This window comes from Triticum dicoccoides, chromosome 1B, assembly GCF_002162155.2.
Source record: "Triticum dicoccoides isolate Atlit2015 ecotype Zavitan chromosome 1B, WEW_v2.0, whole genome shotgun sequence".
NCBI lineage: Eukaryota > Viridiplantae > Streptophyta > Magnoliopsida > Poales > Poaceae > Triticum > Triticum dicoccoides.
The window spans coordinates 403,813,573-403,828,227 of record NC_041381.1 but is presented as its reverse complement, the minus strand read 5'-3'; positions in this window follow the sequence as shown (position 1 = coordinate 403,828,227).

Here is a 14,655-nt window from a genome sequence, read left to right as displayed (position 1 = left end):
CCAGCCCTGAAGTTTAAATTGGCTGATGAGACTAAGCTGGTTGATTTTGTTCCTGGCGATTCATCCAAGCAGTTTAGTATCAGTACTAACCTGGATCCGAAATAGGAAAGCCCGCTCATCGAGTTCATCTGTGAGAACCGGGACATCTTTGCATGGAAACCTTCTGACATGCCAGGTGTGCCGAGGGAACTTGTTGAGCACAATCTCAATATTGATCCCAAGTTTAAACCGATCAAGCAGTTTCTTCGCCGCTTCAATGAAGAAAGGCGCGAGGCTATTGGTGAGGAGGTAGCCCGGCTTTTGGCGGCTGGGTTTATCATTGATATTTTTCATCCGGAGTGGCTGGCTAATCCGGTACTGGTGCTTAAGAAGAATGGCACTTGACGCATGTGTGTGGATTACAGGGACTTGAACAAAGCTTGTCCGGCCGATCCTTTTGCTCTCCCTCGTATTGATCAGATCATTGATGCTATGGCGGGTAGTGAGCGTTTGAGTTTCTTGGATGCTTATTCTGGTTATCATTAGATCAAGATGGAAGTTAAGGATCAGGAGAAAACAGCTTTTATAACTCCCTTTGGAGCCTTCTGCTATGTGTCTACGCCTTTTGGGCTCAAGAGTGCCTAGGCGACTTATCAGTGATGTGTGCAGAATTGTCATCATAATCAAATTGGTTGCAATGTTCATGCTTATGTAGATGATATTGTGGTGAAGTCCAGGAAGAAGGAGACACTGATAGACGACTTGAAGGAAACCTTTGATAATCTTCGAGTTTATAAGATGACGCTTAATCCGGCCAAGTGCGTCTTCGGTATTCCGGTAGGCAAACTCTTGGGTTTTCTGGTGTCTAACAGGGGCATTGAGGCTAATCCGGAAAAGATCAAGGCTATTACGTCTCTGGCTAAACCGGCGTGTATCAACAATGTTAAACGTCTGGTGGGTCGTATGCAGCCCTGAGCCGGTTTATCAGCCGGTTGGGAGAGAAGGCAATCCCTCTATATCAGATGATGAAGAAGACAGACAATTTTGTCTGGAGTGATGCCGCTAATGCGGCGTTTGAGGATTTGAAGAAGCAGTTAGCCGAGCCACCTGTCCTTGTTGCTCTGGTCGATAATGAGCCGTTGTTGTTATATGTGGCTGCCAATGTCCGGGCTGTCAGCGTGGCCATTGTAGTGGAGCGCAAGGAGGTTGGGAAGGAATATCCGGTTCAGCGGTCGGTTTATTATATCAGTGAAGTGCTCATTGAATCGAAGCAGAGATATCCACATTGGCAAAAGCTTGTGTATGGGGGTTTTATGGCAAGCCGGAAGCTTAAGCAGTATTTTTAGGGCCATCCCATCACCATGGTCAATTTCTCTCTGTTGGGGGATATCATCCAAAATAGGGAGGCACCTGGCCGGGTTGCTAAGTGGGCTACTGAGCTCGGACCTCACGGGGTAAAATATATGCCTCGAACGGCCATCAAATCCCAGGCGCTCGTGGACTTCATCAATGACTAGATGGAGTTACAAGCACCGGAGGATAAACCGGATAATACGTACTGGACTATCCACTTCGACGGGTCCAGACAGTTGGAGGGATCGGGGGCTGGAGTTGTCCTTACTTCCCCTCGAGGTGATAAAATTCGTTATGTTCTCCGCTTAATGTTTCCCTGTACTAACAATGCAGCTGAGTACGAGGCCTTGCTCCACAGTCTTTGGGTGGCTAAGGAAATGAACTTAAGTCGAGTACGATGCTTTGGGGACTCTGATTTGGTGGCCCAGCAAGTCTCTGGTACTTGGGATTCTAATGATCCACTCAAGGCAGCTTATCGATGAGAGGTGGATATTGTTACTGGTCACTTCAAGGGTTACCAGGTTGAGCACATTGATCGGTGCAAAAATGAAGCGGCAGACGCTTTAAGCTGGCTGGGGTCTCAGCGTAAACCAGTGCCGCCCAATACCTTTCTGGATGTTTTGCATAATCCGTCGGTTAAGTTACCTACAGAGGAGGACCTGGCTATTCCTGATCCGGAGGCTCAGTTGGTAGCGGCTCTTCATATTATTTCGGATTGGACGGTTCCATATTTGGCGTATATGAACCGGGGCAAGTTTCCAGAAGATGAAGTTTTGGCCAGACAGATAATCCGGCGGTCCAAGTCCATGACTATTCATAATGGTGAGTTACATCACTGCAGCGTCTCAGGGGCGTTTCAGCGCTGTGTTTCTCCTGAAGAAGGCCGTGAGATTTTGCGTGAGATCCACGAAGGCGACTGTGGTCACCACGTTGGTTCAAAATCCTTCGTGACTAAAGCTTTTCGTCACGGTTTCTATTGGCTGACAGCTCACGCTGATGCTGAGGACTTGGTGAAAAGGTGTGATGGGTGTCAGAAATTTGCATGCCGAGCCCATGTTTCGGCCGAAGAGCTGAGGATGATTCCAATCACTTGGCTGTTTGCTACTTGGGGGCTTGATATGGTAGGGCCTTTTAAGCGGTCCAAAGATAAGAAGACCCACCTTTTGGTGGCTGTTGATAAGTTCACTAAATGGGTTGAGGCGGATCCAGTTAGTAAGTGTGATGCAGCCACGGCGGTTCAATTCATGAAGAAGGTGATCCTCCGCTTCGGTTTTCCACACAGCATCATAACAGATAATGGCACGAACCTCTCCAAAGGCGCTATGGAGGACTTTTGTCAACGAGAGCACATCCGGCTTGATGTGTGATCAGTGGCTCACCCCCAGTCCAATGGTCAAGCTGAGAGAGCTAATCAAGAAATCTTGAAGGGCATCAAACCCCGGCTTATGGTTCATTTGAAGAGGACACCGGGTTGTTGGGTGGAAGAGTTACCTTTTGTGTTGTGGAGCATTAACACCACCCCCAATCGATCTATGGGTTATACACCTTTCTTCATGGTCTATGGGGCAGAGGCAGTTCTTCCCAGTGATATTCGCCATGACTCATCTCGGGTGGCGGCATATGTTGAAGCGGACAATGAGCAAGCATGCCAAGAAGCGCTGGACCTGTTAGATGAAAAACGGGACATGGTGGCGGCCCATTCGGTGATTTATCAGCAAGATCTGCGGTGTTATCACAGCCGTCGGGTTAAGACCAGAACTTTCCAAGAAGGCGACTTAGTGCTCTGGCTCATCCAGGATCAAACCGATATGCACAAGTTATCCCCACCTTGGGAAGGGCCCTTTGTGGTCAGCAAGAATTTGAACAATGGGTCATACTACCTTATCGATGTTCAAGAGCACAAAGACTCACGCAAACCGAAGGAGGAGACCCGCCGGCCGTGGAATATTGCTCATCTTCAGCCTTACTACACCTGAGCCATAGGCTCCTATCATGTATATATTTTTGACAATGTATATATTATGATCAATATAATAAACCGGCATCCTTGCTAAAAGCGGGGCCTCTACCGTTCTTCAAAAAAAATCTTGGTTGCATGGGGGCTTCTGCTTATAAAGCAGAGTCCTGATTCCATTAAACCGGCTTATAAAGCCACAACAAAGCTTGGGAGCTTCACACCCAAGGGGCCAAAGAGAGTTTGTTGCCAAGCACAGCTCAAACATAGGCACCCACTGAGCACAACACAAAATGCTACTTGGGGGCTCTTTGTGCACAACAACAAAGAGTTTTAGCACTATTTAATCACAAGGTGCTTTGATGCACAAAAGAATAATTGTTGATCACACAGATCGCAGTGTGCAGAGACTAAACCGGCTGCCAGATAATGATTCATCACCGGGCTAATGTGAAGACCGTGGATCATTGTGGGTCGGTTCATCCTCATCTTCTTCACCCAGCGGCTGGAAGTCAATGGTTGACCAATCGATCCCAATTAAAGCTCTGAACACAGCTTCATCATTTATAAGGGTGGACGGTTCAACATCACGAGCATAAGTGTGCTTACGGATTGGCGGGATAAGGTCTTGCACATCATAAGTTAGCGCACTAAGCCACTTGTTGTCGGCATCATAAACCGACTGGTAAAATGACAAATCAGTGTCTTCAGCCAGTTTGCTCGCCAATGGATGCATCTCCCTTGTTATGGCCCTGAGTTCATCATTGTCAAACTCTGACCCGTCTTCTTTGATGCTTGGATAACCATCCCCTATGTCAGACAGATCAAGATCAGATATCCATGCCTTGGCCCGAGTCAATACAATAAGAGCACTGGACCTAGCAGCTGATCTTTCAATTCCTCAATATGAGCAGGCATCATGGATAATTTTTCCAGTGTCTCCTTGATGAAAGTTGGGGGAAGTTTATTATGTGAAGCTGTGCAGATAACCCGTTGAGTGCCGGAATATAACTGCTCTATCAGCGTATAAGCAGCCTTCAGCTTTTTACGCATATCCGAGCCAAGATGAGCAATGCAGTTACCTGCAATGGTCAAATATTAATAAACTGGCAATATCAGGGAGGTTGTTATCTAAAAGCTTGCGAAGAGAATATTTACCAAAGACAGCAGTGGTCATAGCATTGGCTTATTGCTTCAAACCGGTCAGTTATTCCACTACCGGATTAAGGGCTGCTTCAGCATCTTCTGCCTGTTTCACCAGAGTTGCTTTTTCAGCATCCCATCCTGCCCGCTCCTTCTTGAAGTTTTCCTTCAACTGTTCCATGGCTGTTAAGGTGTTGGTCAGCTCCTCCTTTGCCTTGGAAGTTTATGCTTGCTGGGACTTGATGTTTTCTTGAAGATCAGCAATTTGAGATTCTTTTTTGCTCAGATCAGCCTGGAATAGACAGTTAATGAGTCGGTAGTGCATGTTTTAAATCCCAAGCACATAACAAGTTATACACTTGGCACTTGGGGGCTAATGCCTATTGCTTTTTCTCAACAAAATGGTAAAGTCCCAAGGCTCAATACAAGTATTAATCTTGGCACTTGGGGGTTAATGCATAATTGTTCAAATAACATAGTTATGCAATTTTCTGGGATGATAAACCGGAATCTAAAGGTATTCAACAAGAAGGGTAAGCCTTATGACAAGAAGTCCCGGTTCATCTTGAATAGATAAACCGGCCCTTAGGGGCTACATAGGTGAATTGATTATTATTCTATAAAGTCCCGGGTCATCTTGAAGAGATACACCAGCCCTTGGGGGCTACTGGAGTTGATATTATCAATAAATCGGAAGGAAGGGATATTTTTGAACAGAAATTACCTCATAGCGCTCCTTCATCAGGCCTACTAAACCGGCTTCATAGTCACGACTTGTATACAGGCGGTTTAAGTATCCAGAATGCAGCTCTTGAGCGTCGAGGTGGGCATAGCTTGAAAAATTAGTTTTCCACTTTCCTTTGTCCAGAGCAATTTTTTTCTCTTGGGTGTTGTGTTTGGATAAAGCGACAGGATGGCCAGGGGAGGTATGACTAGTGCCAGTAATGACAACATCATCAGCAACACCTTTGGTCGGGCTTGGTGGATCTTCAGCACCTTTGGCCGGGCTTGGTGGATCATCGGCACCTTTGGCCAGGCTTGGCGGATCATCAGCATGAGTCATTGGATCAGCATCAATGTGTTCAGCTTCAGTTGCTTGATTCGGCATCGGCTGGTCGTCTAGAATATTGTCCACATCTGGACTTGACGGTTCAGGAGTTCTTTCTGGTTCATTATGACTGGGGTCTTCAGCTGGTGGATTCACTTTGGTTTTCTTCCTGGCTCTGGCTTTGGCCCTAGAAAGATAATAAGTATGCATCAGAACAAAGTAAAGGTTAAAATATAAAGGTATGACGGATTAGCAAAGTCTGCTCACCTAGGAACTATTTTAAGGGCTGGAAGTTTTGTTCCTGTTGAATCGCGAGAAGATGAATGGGAGGTTCCCTGATAATTTGAGTCAAACGGATTAAGAGGATATCGGAAATAACCCGCCTTGGGACAAGGTATATCAGAAGTATAAGAGACCTCTGGACAGCGTTTTCGAACCGGGGTGTCCGGTAAACCGGAGGAGGTAACCACTTGGCCGCTATGCCGGGTTGTGCGGCGAGCTTCATGCTGTTGTGTCTTCAAAGAAAAGTGCGGATCCAAATAAGCGAGAGGGTGTGAATATTTTACTTTCCGGACTGTTCGACGGATTTTTGGTGTTCGTACAGGATCTGAGTCGGAAGAAAGAATAGTTACCTCTATGTCACCAGCGCGACTGGCTTCCGCATCATCCTGATAATAATCATTGTCAATGAGATGTATGAAAAAAGAACCAAGAGAGTCAAGTTCTACCTCTGACTCCAGGTCATCAAGCTCTTCATCATTGGGCAGGTCAGAGGCTTCGGTGGTTTTCTTCTTTGATGGCTTCTTTGTAACCTTGGTCTTCATGCGAGGTACTCTCGTCGGTTTATCCTGCGGCTTCATCGGTTTATCTTGTGATTTCCTCTTCCAGAACGGATCACCGCCCTGCGCATATGAACAACAAATTATGGATTAAGGCAAAAATAAAGGCAATTCTTACATATGGTGGTTTGTTGGAAGCACAAAAGGGACTAAGCCCTACTCTGCTACATGCCGTCACCGGTTCATCAAGCATTTTCTTGACAGCTTCAGTGACTTCATCATCAGAGAGTTGGATGTCAGTATGACACTGAGGGTCTGTTGGATCCCCTATGTATTCACACATTAAACCAGGGCGCCGGCTTAAAGGAAGAACACTCCAAGAAACCCAGCATCGAACGAAATCAATGCCTGTCAGACCGTTTGCAACAAAAGCTCTGAGTTTTGATAGCTGGGGGGCATATTTTGATTGTTCCTTGGCAGTTAGTCATTGAGGAAGCGGATGAGTTTTTGTAAGCCGGTATGCATTATAACCCGACAGAGGATTTTCATCGTCCGGAGCTGTATTGCGGCAGTAAAACCAAGTCTGATTCCAGTCTTTGGGGTGGCTATGATGTTTGGCGTGAGGAAAGTCAACATCCTTTCTCTTCTGGATTGAAACGCCGCCAAGTTCAGTGTTATGCCCGTCCGTAACTTCAGTACGACGGTTTAAGTGGAAGAAGTCCCGGAATAGCTCCACAGTGGGTTCCTCTTGCAGATAGACTTCACAAAAAACTTGAAAATTGCAAATATTGGACACGGAGTTCGGTCCAATATCTTGAGGGTGGATCTGGAAGCTAGCAAGCACATCACGGAAAAATTTGGATCCGGGAGGACTGAACCCTTGGTTTAAATGATCAGTAAACACAATCACTTCTCCATTCTAGGGTTCGGGAGGATTTTCTTGACCAGGGACCCTCCAGTGGACGGTTTCTTGGCTCACCAAGGCACCAGTTAACACGTACCCAGTCAGTTGCTCTTCAGTAACTCGGGAAGGGACCCAATTGCAAGCATAGAACTGTTTGGCCATTTTGATGACAAGTTGGAAAAGAGGATCAAAGCCGATTCATGATTTATGATTGATATGCGTAAACTGGTATCAGGCCGGGGGAAGGAGATATCGAAACATATGAGCATGATAAACCAGATTCTGATATTAAGGATGAGTTGGCGGTTTAAGAGAGGTCTAATGGTACCTGGCGAGTTATCATTTTCTAAAGGTTAAACCACCTACAATGGTGTGGAGGTTAAAGATCTGGAAAAAATCCTAAGTATTGCGTAAACAGGTTTCACGGGTTGGTATTATGATTTTGGATCTACCACAATTCTAAAAAAGGAGAAAATTCCAAAGCCCTAAAAAGTGACAGCAGAACAGTTAAAAGCCAGATGGGATCTGTCTACTAAAGAAGGGATGCTATGATGAGGAAAAATGGACTATAGCTACGGCCGTGCATGGAGAATATCAGGTTTTATCAAGTTCTAAATGTGGCAGTAAGGTACAAGTGAAGAACACTGACGAACGCTGACGAACATCGAAGAACACTGAAACCCTAGCAGTAGATATAGGGAAGAGGGAAAGAAAACTTACATAGGTTCAAGGAGTAGCGGAGAGGCGCCGTGTTTCTCTGATCAAATCAGATTGATGCAGCGGCCGTTGTTGGGGCAGAGACGAAGGTCGACGGCGGCGGCTGCGCTCGAGCTCTAAGGCAATGGGAGGTGGAAGAAAGACGAAGAGGCAAGGGGAAAAAGAAAAGGACCCTCAACCCTATTTATAAGGTGAAGGGATAAAGTGACAGGCGCGGGAATCGAGGAACCCAAAAAATGGATGTGATACAGTTGTCACCTCGGTCTTCGGAGGTTTGTTAATAAAAGAAGTATTTACAGGTTTTAATAGGCAGATGACGTCATGGCGATTTATTATGATATCGGAAGATGAGGTCACGGCAGTTTACAAGTTTACGTGAAGATGGTGTCATGGTGGTTTACAAGGTTAACACGAAGATGTTCAAGATGGAATTTTTCTAAGTTGAAGATTGACATGAACAAGTTCAAATCAATCTGGGGCCTAATGTTGGGGATATAACTACTGAGTATAAACCGCCCAGGAGGGGCCGTGTTATACTCATAAGGAATCATCCGTATAGAAGCCCATGAAGACAAGGAGTGTGGCGCTTTACTACAAAGACTTAAAGGCCCAGAGCCCAAGGGGCGGATTAGGGCCCATAGACATAAACCGACATGAGATATGTAACTTGTATTGTAAGATAGGAAAAGGGAGAAACCGAGCCAGACACATGTATGAGCCAGCCTCGGGATTCTGTAAACCGCCGAGTGTTAACCTGTGTATATAAAGGGACGACCCGGCGGCGGTTCAAGGACAAGAAACAACAACTTGAGAACTAGGCAAAGCGGATTCGCTCCCTGGTTATCGAGACCCCATCAATTCCGCCACAACTGGATCATAGGATTTTACCTTCACCGCAAGGGTCCGAACCAGTATAAACTCCCCGTGTCCTTTGTCCGGTTTAACCCCTCTAAGCTAACCTAGTCGCTATGGCTCCACGACTAAGTCCTCACACCAGGACATCTGACATGATAATTCCACGACATTGACCGAAGTTTGTTCGGAGTCCTGGATGAGATCACGGACATGACGAGGAGTCTCGAAATGGTCGAGAGGTAAAGATTGATATATTATAAGGTGGTATTTGGACAACGGAAGGGTTCAGGAGTGTATCGGGTACAAACCAGAGTACCGGAGGGGTTACCGGAACCCCCCGGTGAAAGATACGGGCCATATAGGCCATGGGAGGGAGGCTAACCTGCCCACAAGGGGATGGTGCTCCCCCACAAGGGAGGAGGCTGAATTGGACTAGGGAAAGGGAGCGCCACCCCCCTTTCCTTCTCCTACTCCCTCTCTGTCGGGGATATACCCCGCGGTATGACCCGGCCGGAAGTATGACCCGGCCGTACTTGGCATTTTCATTGGTAACCCGCCGGAGGATTGGCGACTCATGAGTCTGGCGGCTCACTGGCTGACGACTCATGAGCCTGGCGACTCACGGATGGCCCTGACGGCGGGTCAAATAGAAGACTAGGCCCAAGGCCCAGAAGGCCGGCTCATGTTATGGTGGGCCGGCTTAAGAGGAAAGCATAAGGATTATTCCCCTACAAAGGAAGCAAGACTAGGACTCCACTTGTAATAGAGTAATCCTAATCCTACTAGGACTAGTTATGTAACCCACCCCTCCAACTTATATAAGAAGGGTCAGGGCACCCCAAGAGGGGAAGAAAAAGAATCATTAAGGCTAGACACAACTAGAGGACAGCCAGATTTACGGCGTCCCCCTCATGAGCATAATGAGACCTAGCCACAAACAACATGTAGGGCTATTACCGGATGATGTTTCCTGGGGCCCGGAGCTGTCTAAATCTTTGTCTTGTGTGTTGCGTCTCTCGTCCGGATCAACCCCTCTCAAGCTACCACATAGATGCGTTGGCCTCATGACTAAGTCCTCACACTAGGACATCTACCATGATGTTTCCACGACAGTTGGCGCCCACCATGGGGCTCGTGCACGGTGGTGATGAGTTCTTGGAGGGAGCTTTCCTAGGGTTCGGGGGGCTCGCGATCATCCAGATGATGAAGAGACGGCGTTGAAAGCCTCACATCAATAAAAGATTCTACATGTTCGCTACGGAGTTTTTTGCCGCTGGTATGGAAGGATATGCGTCGTTGACGAACAATCGGAATAGCATATACGAGATTGGATCAGTTGGAGTTGTATCTGTGTACGCTGCCACGTGCGACCAGGTGATCCATCGAAACGGATTAAATTTCCACTACAGAGTCGTCAGATCTTCAAGTCGCCGAGACGGTTTCCACTATAGACTATTTTGCGGATTGGACATGCTACAAGTCCCAAGGCATCAACTCATGGCTGCTTGTGATATTCCCTTTGCGTGAATACCAAAGACATGTTCGTCTACCAGAAGTACTACTTACGTAGAGGCAGTGCTACTGGAGTACTATAGTTCATATTTTCGAATCCTTCAATGACTATCGAGCGCTGCATCTACTGATCCATCGAGCCATCACGTCAAATCAGCCCATATCCGAGTCAAACCGGTGCAACTCACTGTACGGCGAAGGCCAACAATCAAAAAAATCATCTTCAGCCATTGCTATTTGGTCACACCACGTGTCAGACAGATATATACTGAATACAGCCTCCAGTGCCTGATTACTCAATGTAACAAACTCCAGTGGTTAGCCGATACAAGATCGGATCAATCTCCAATTTCCAAAAACGACAAAGCAAAAGTTACTGAGTGCTTAGCGTCGGCAAGCTAGGGACTCGATCTCTGTTTCCATCCCCGAGTTGCTGTCGTGGCTTCGCTCCATCTCCGCGGAGTCACCACTTCTCCGACTCCGTCTCGCCACTGCGGGCGTGCCGACGCGTTTTCTAAGCTGTCTCTAATGTCATTCCGCATCGCCGTGCTTCCACTCACCTCGTCTTTGAACCGCCACTGCTACTCCACGCGCGCGTGTGTGCGCACAGCCATCCGACTCGCATCTGATGCTAACTGCTCTGAGCGGCCCCAGCTGCTGCTTGCACCCCTGCCCGCTCGCGCCGCATCCACTGGCCCGCCGGCCACCAGTTCTCTACCATGGCCAAGTTGCTGGCATGGCCTCGTCGCCTCGCTGCCACTGCTGCCGCATCAAGCTACGCGCCACCGCCGCCAATGCGGCCACGGCTGGAGCCGCCCGAATACACCACTGCTACGACCAACAGAGAGCGCCTCGCCGGCTTGCCGCCTCACTACCGGAGCATGCCTCGAGCCGCCACCCCGAGCAGCCGCCCTGGCCTTGCGCCTTGTCCGCGCCACCCTTGTCGACGTGCATAAACCGGCGCTATGGCCTGCCTCGGCCTCAATCTTCTGACGTGGTTGCACCGAGCCGCCCTGGACGAGCGGCCTCACCTCTGCTCCGAGCCGCCATGCTACCACGAGCCACCGCTTTGTGGGTGACCCGCCCGCACCCGCTTCCAAGCTGCCTACCCTTCCTTGCTGGCTTTGTCTTCGCTGGCTTTGCTGCACCAAGTCGCCACTGACATCACGCGTGAGCCGCAGATTTGCTTCTATGTCTACCACAAGCCGCCACCTCCGCTTCAAAAATGCTTGCATGGCTTTACCCGCCACAGCCTCACTTCAAGTCATCATCGACTCTGCAGCAGAACCGTCGTGGCTGCGTTGAGCCGCTCCCGTCGCGCGACTAGACGCCCTACATGTTGTTTCTGCCACCGTTGCAGCGGGGGAACCGCCACTGCAGAACCGCCAATTCACCCTGCTCGTCAAGTCGACCATACCTGAGCGGCTCCAACTGCGCCTCCAAGCTGTTTAGCCGCCGTTGTGCCTTAAGTCGGCCCTTTGCTGCAGCTCCAAGCTGCCCTCTTTCCAGCGACATTGGGGTTCACAAGTCTTGAGCAATAAATCATATGCATAAAGTGGAGTTCATTAGGTCAAGCGGGAGATAACATCACTGAATTGAAAAACATCTTGCGGTCACACTACCAGTGAAGAGTATAACTGAATCGCAAGCGGGAGGAAGAGTTGTTTTACACTGATCTATTTTTGCTGTTGAGGCTCAAAGGAAAATTGAAGTGTCGTTGAGCCGCCCACGCGGGAGTGGCGGTTGAGCCGCCCTCACCGCTGATGTCACGACCCGCCGCTGCAGCTGTGTTGAGTCGCTCCTGTCGTGTGCAGAGTTGCCCCGACTCACGCACCTCCGTTTAAGCAGACGGTGCGGCGCCTTTGCAGAGAGAATGGTTAAATTGCAGTTGAAATTACTGAAGATTATCTACGGATGATATATGAATCATCTATCATCCGCTACAATCAGGTTATATCTATCTAAGTCCATTTTCTTAGCACATATATTGTTTTTTCCAAGAATAATTACTCTGGTCCGCAATATATTTTGTGCAGGACAATGATTTGTTATCAAGGTGGTACCATTGTGTGCCTATGGAGTCTGCGTCCACGCCCGTTTGCTGTTGAATAGGTGTGCGCAAGCCGCAGCCCGTGCAGCTCATCTACATCAACTCGCGGGAACCACGCCCGTGATTGACTCACCGTCTGCGGCTTTCCGCTCCTGTAATTAACTCGCCTGTCTGCATCGGCTTACAACGCCGCGGCCGGCTCATCTGTCTGCTCCCGCGGCCGACTCGGCCATGATTGATTTCAGCTTCACCGTGGTGATAATTGACTCCGCGGTGGATAATTTATGGCCTAAAATATCAGGTGAAATCCATCCAGTATATTTTTATAGTACATATTAATTTCTTTCAAAGAACAATTACTCGTGTTTGCAATTTCTTCAACACAGGGCAATTGTCTACTGCAAAAGTGACTATTATATCACTGAGATGTTTAAATGACTCATACCGGTTTATATCGCGGTCAATATGAAGAATCTCAAGACAACTCCTCAAATCGCCTTGAGACTCGGGGACTATTATCACATGACTCAGTAAATGATTGCTAGTTTAAAGACAGATTCAAGAACTCCGGGTCAGTGGAGGGAAGATAACCCGGACCCGGAGGCTACTGCTATATTGATGAAAATTTAAAGGCCGTCAGAAAATTTCTGGCTCAAAATGAAGAATGCCGGTTTAAAATTCGGTTCAAGAGAAATCTATCTCTCACAAAGCTTTGAAGCTCTCAATATCTGGTTTAAAATTCCGGCTCAAGAAAATTTATCTCTCACAAAGCTCGAGTTCTCAGAGAAATTAAAGGGGCCAAAGAGAGTCTGTTGCAAAGCACAACTCAAATATAGGTACCCTACTTCAATGACCATTGGGGGCTGATCGTATTCAAATCTAGCTTAACTCCTTTGGCACAGCTTCCTGATCGTATTTGAATCATAATTGTTCAAACAACTTGATCATTTGGGGGCTGGATCGTATTCGAATCATAGCTTAACCTCTTTTGTTCCGACCCAGATCGTATTCGAATCAGAGTCGTTAAATATTTAGACCACTGGTGGCTGATCGTATTCGAATCTAGCTTAACTCCTGTGGCACAACTTCCTGATCGTATTCGAATCGTAGCTATTCAAACAACTTGATCATTTGGGGGCTGGGTCGTATTCAAATCATAGCTTAACCCCTTTTGGTCCGACTCTGATCGTATTCGAATCAGAGTCGTTAAAAAATGTCTCAAGGTCATTTGGGGGCTTCCTGTTCAAACATAGGTGTCATTCACCAAAGAGAACATAGTTGTCGGTACCCACTTGATTGGCGCAATGCCAAAAGCCACTTGGGGGCTTCCTGTTCAAACATAGGTGTCATTCACCAAAGAGAACATAGCCATTAACCCTTTTGGTCCGGCTTACTGATCGTATTCGAATCATAAGCCTCGTGTTCTCTCTCTTTTTTATTTAAGTTTTTTGAAACAGTCTTTCGAGTTTCTCTTGATACTTTTTTGCTTACATCTGAAGCATATATGTAGTTTTGATTAACCCGGCTTGATTTTGGATGATAAGTCGCCAGCATATGACAATCATAAATATTTTAAAGTTTTGGCTTCTAAAGATTGGGTTATCACCCTTACTGCATTGGTATCATAAGCCGACAGAACGATTGAATATCACAGGAACCGGTTTTCAAACCGGATTATATTATTCAAATCTTTAATAGCCAACATGGCTGGATTTTTATTATGGTTATCAATAACCAATATTATGATGGAGGTCTTCAAAGTCGCTTCAGCATAATGTCTATTAGTTATCAATGGATATGATTTATTTTACAATGGAGGGAATAGTCCCGAGTCACTACAGGCTTACGACTTGGTACTTGGGGGCTACATTATTCAAATTAAGATTACATCAAATATGCAAGTCCCATGTCACTGCCAGCATGCACCATGGCACTTGGGGGCTAATGCAAAGTCATTTTTTGCTTAACTTATTGAAGGCCCGACTCATCCCATTGTAATGAGCTGGCCCTTGGGGGCTACCAATTGCTCTTGTCAAAAATTCAAGGTACACAAACCTCAGTCCATTATATTGAAAGATCCACTATTCAGTTGGTAGAGTACAAAGCTCTTAACCTTATGGACGTGGGTTCAAGCCCCATGGTGGAGATTACATCATATGATGTTATTATCAATTAATCATATTTACAAAGTCCTTGTTCATTATTTCATAATGACCCGACCCTTGGGGGCTACACGTTGCTGCTCAAGTCTACATGATCATATTTACAAAGTCCCTACTCATTATTTCATAATGACTCGACACTTGGGGGCTACAAGTGATATGAATATAATGGAGGTGCATTTTCAAGCTTGATGTTAGC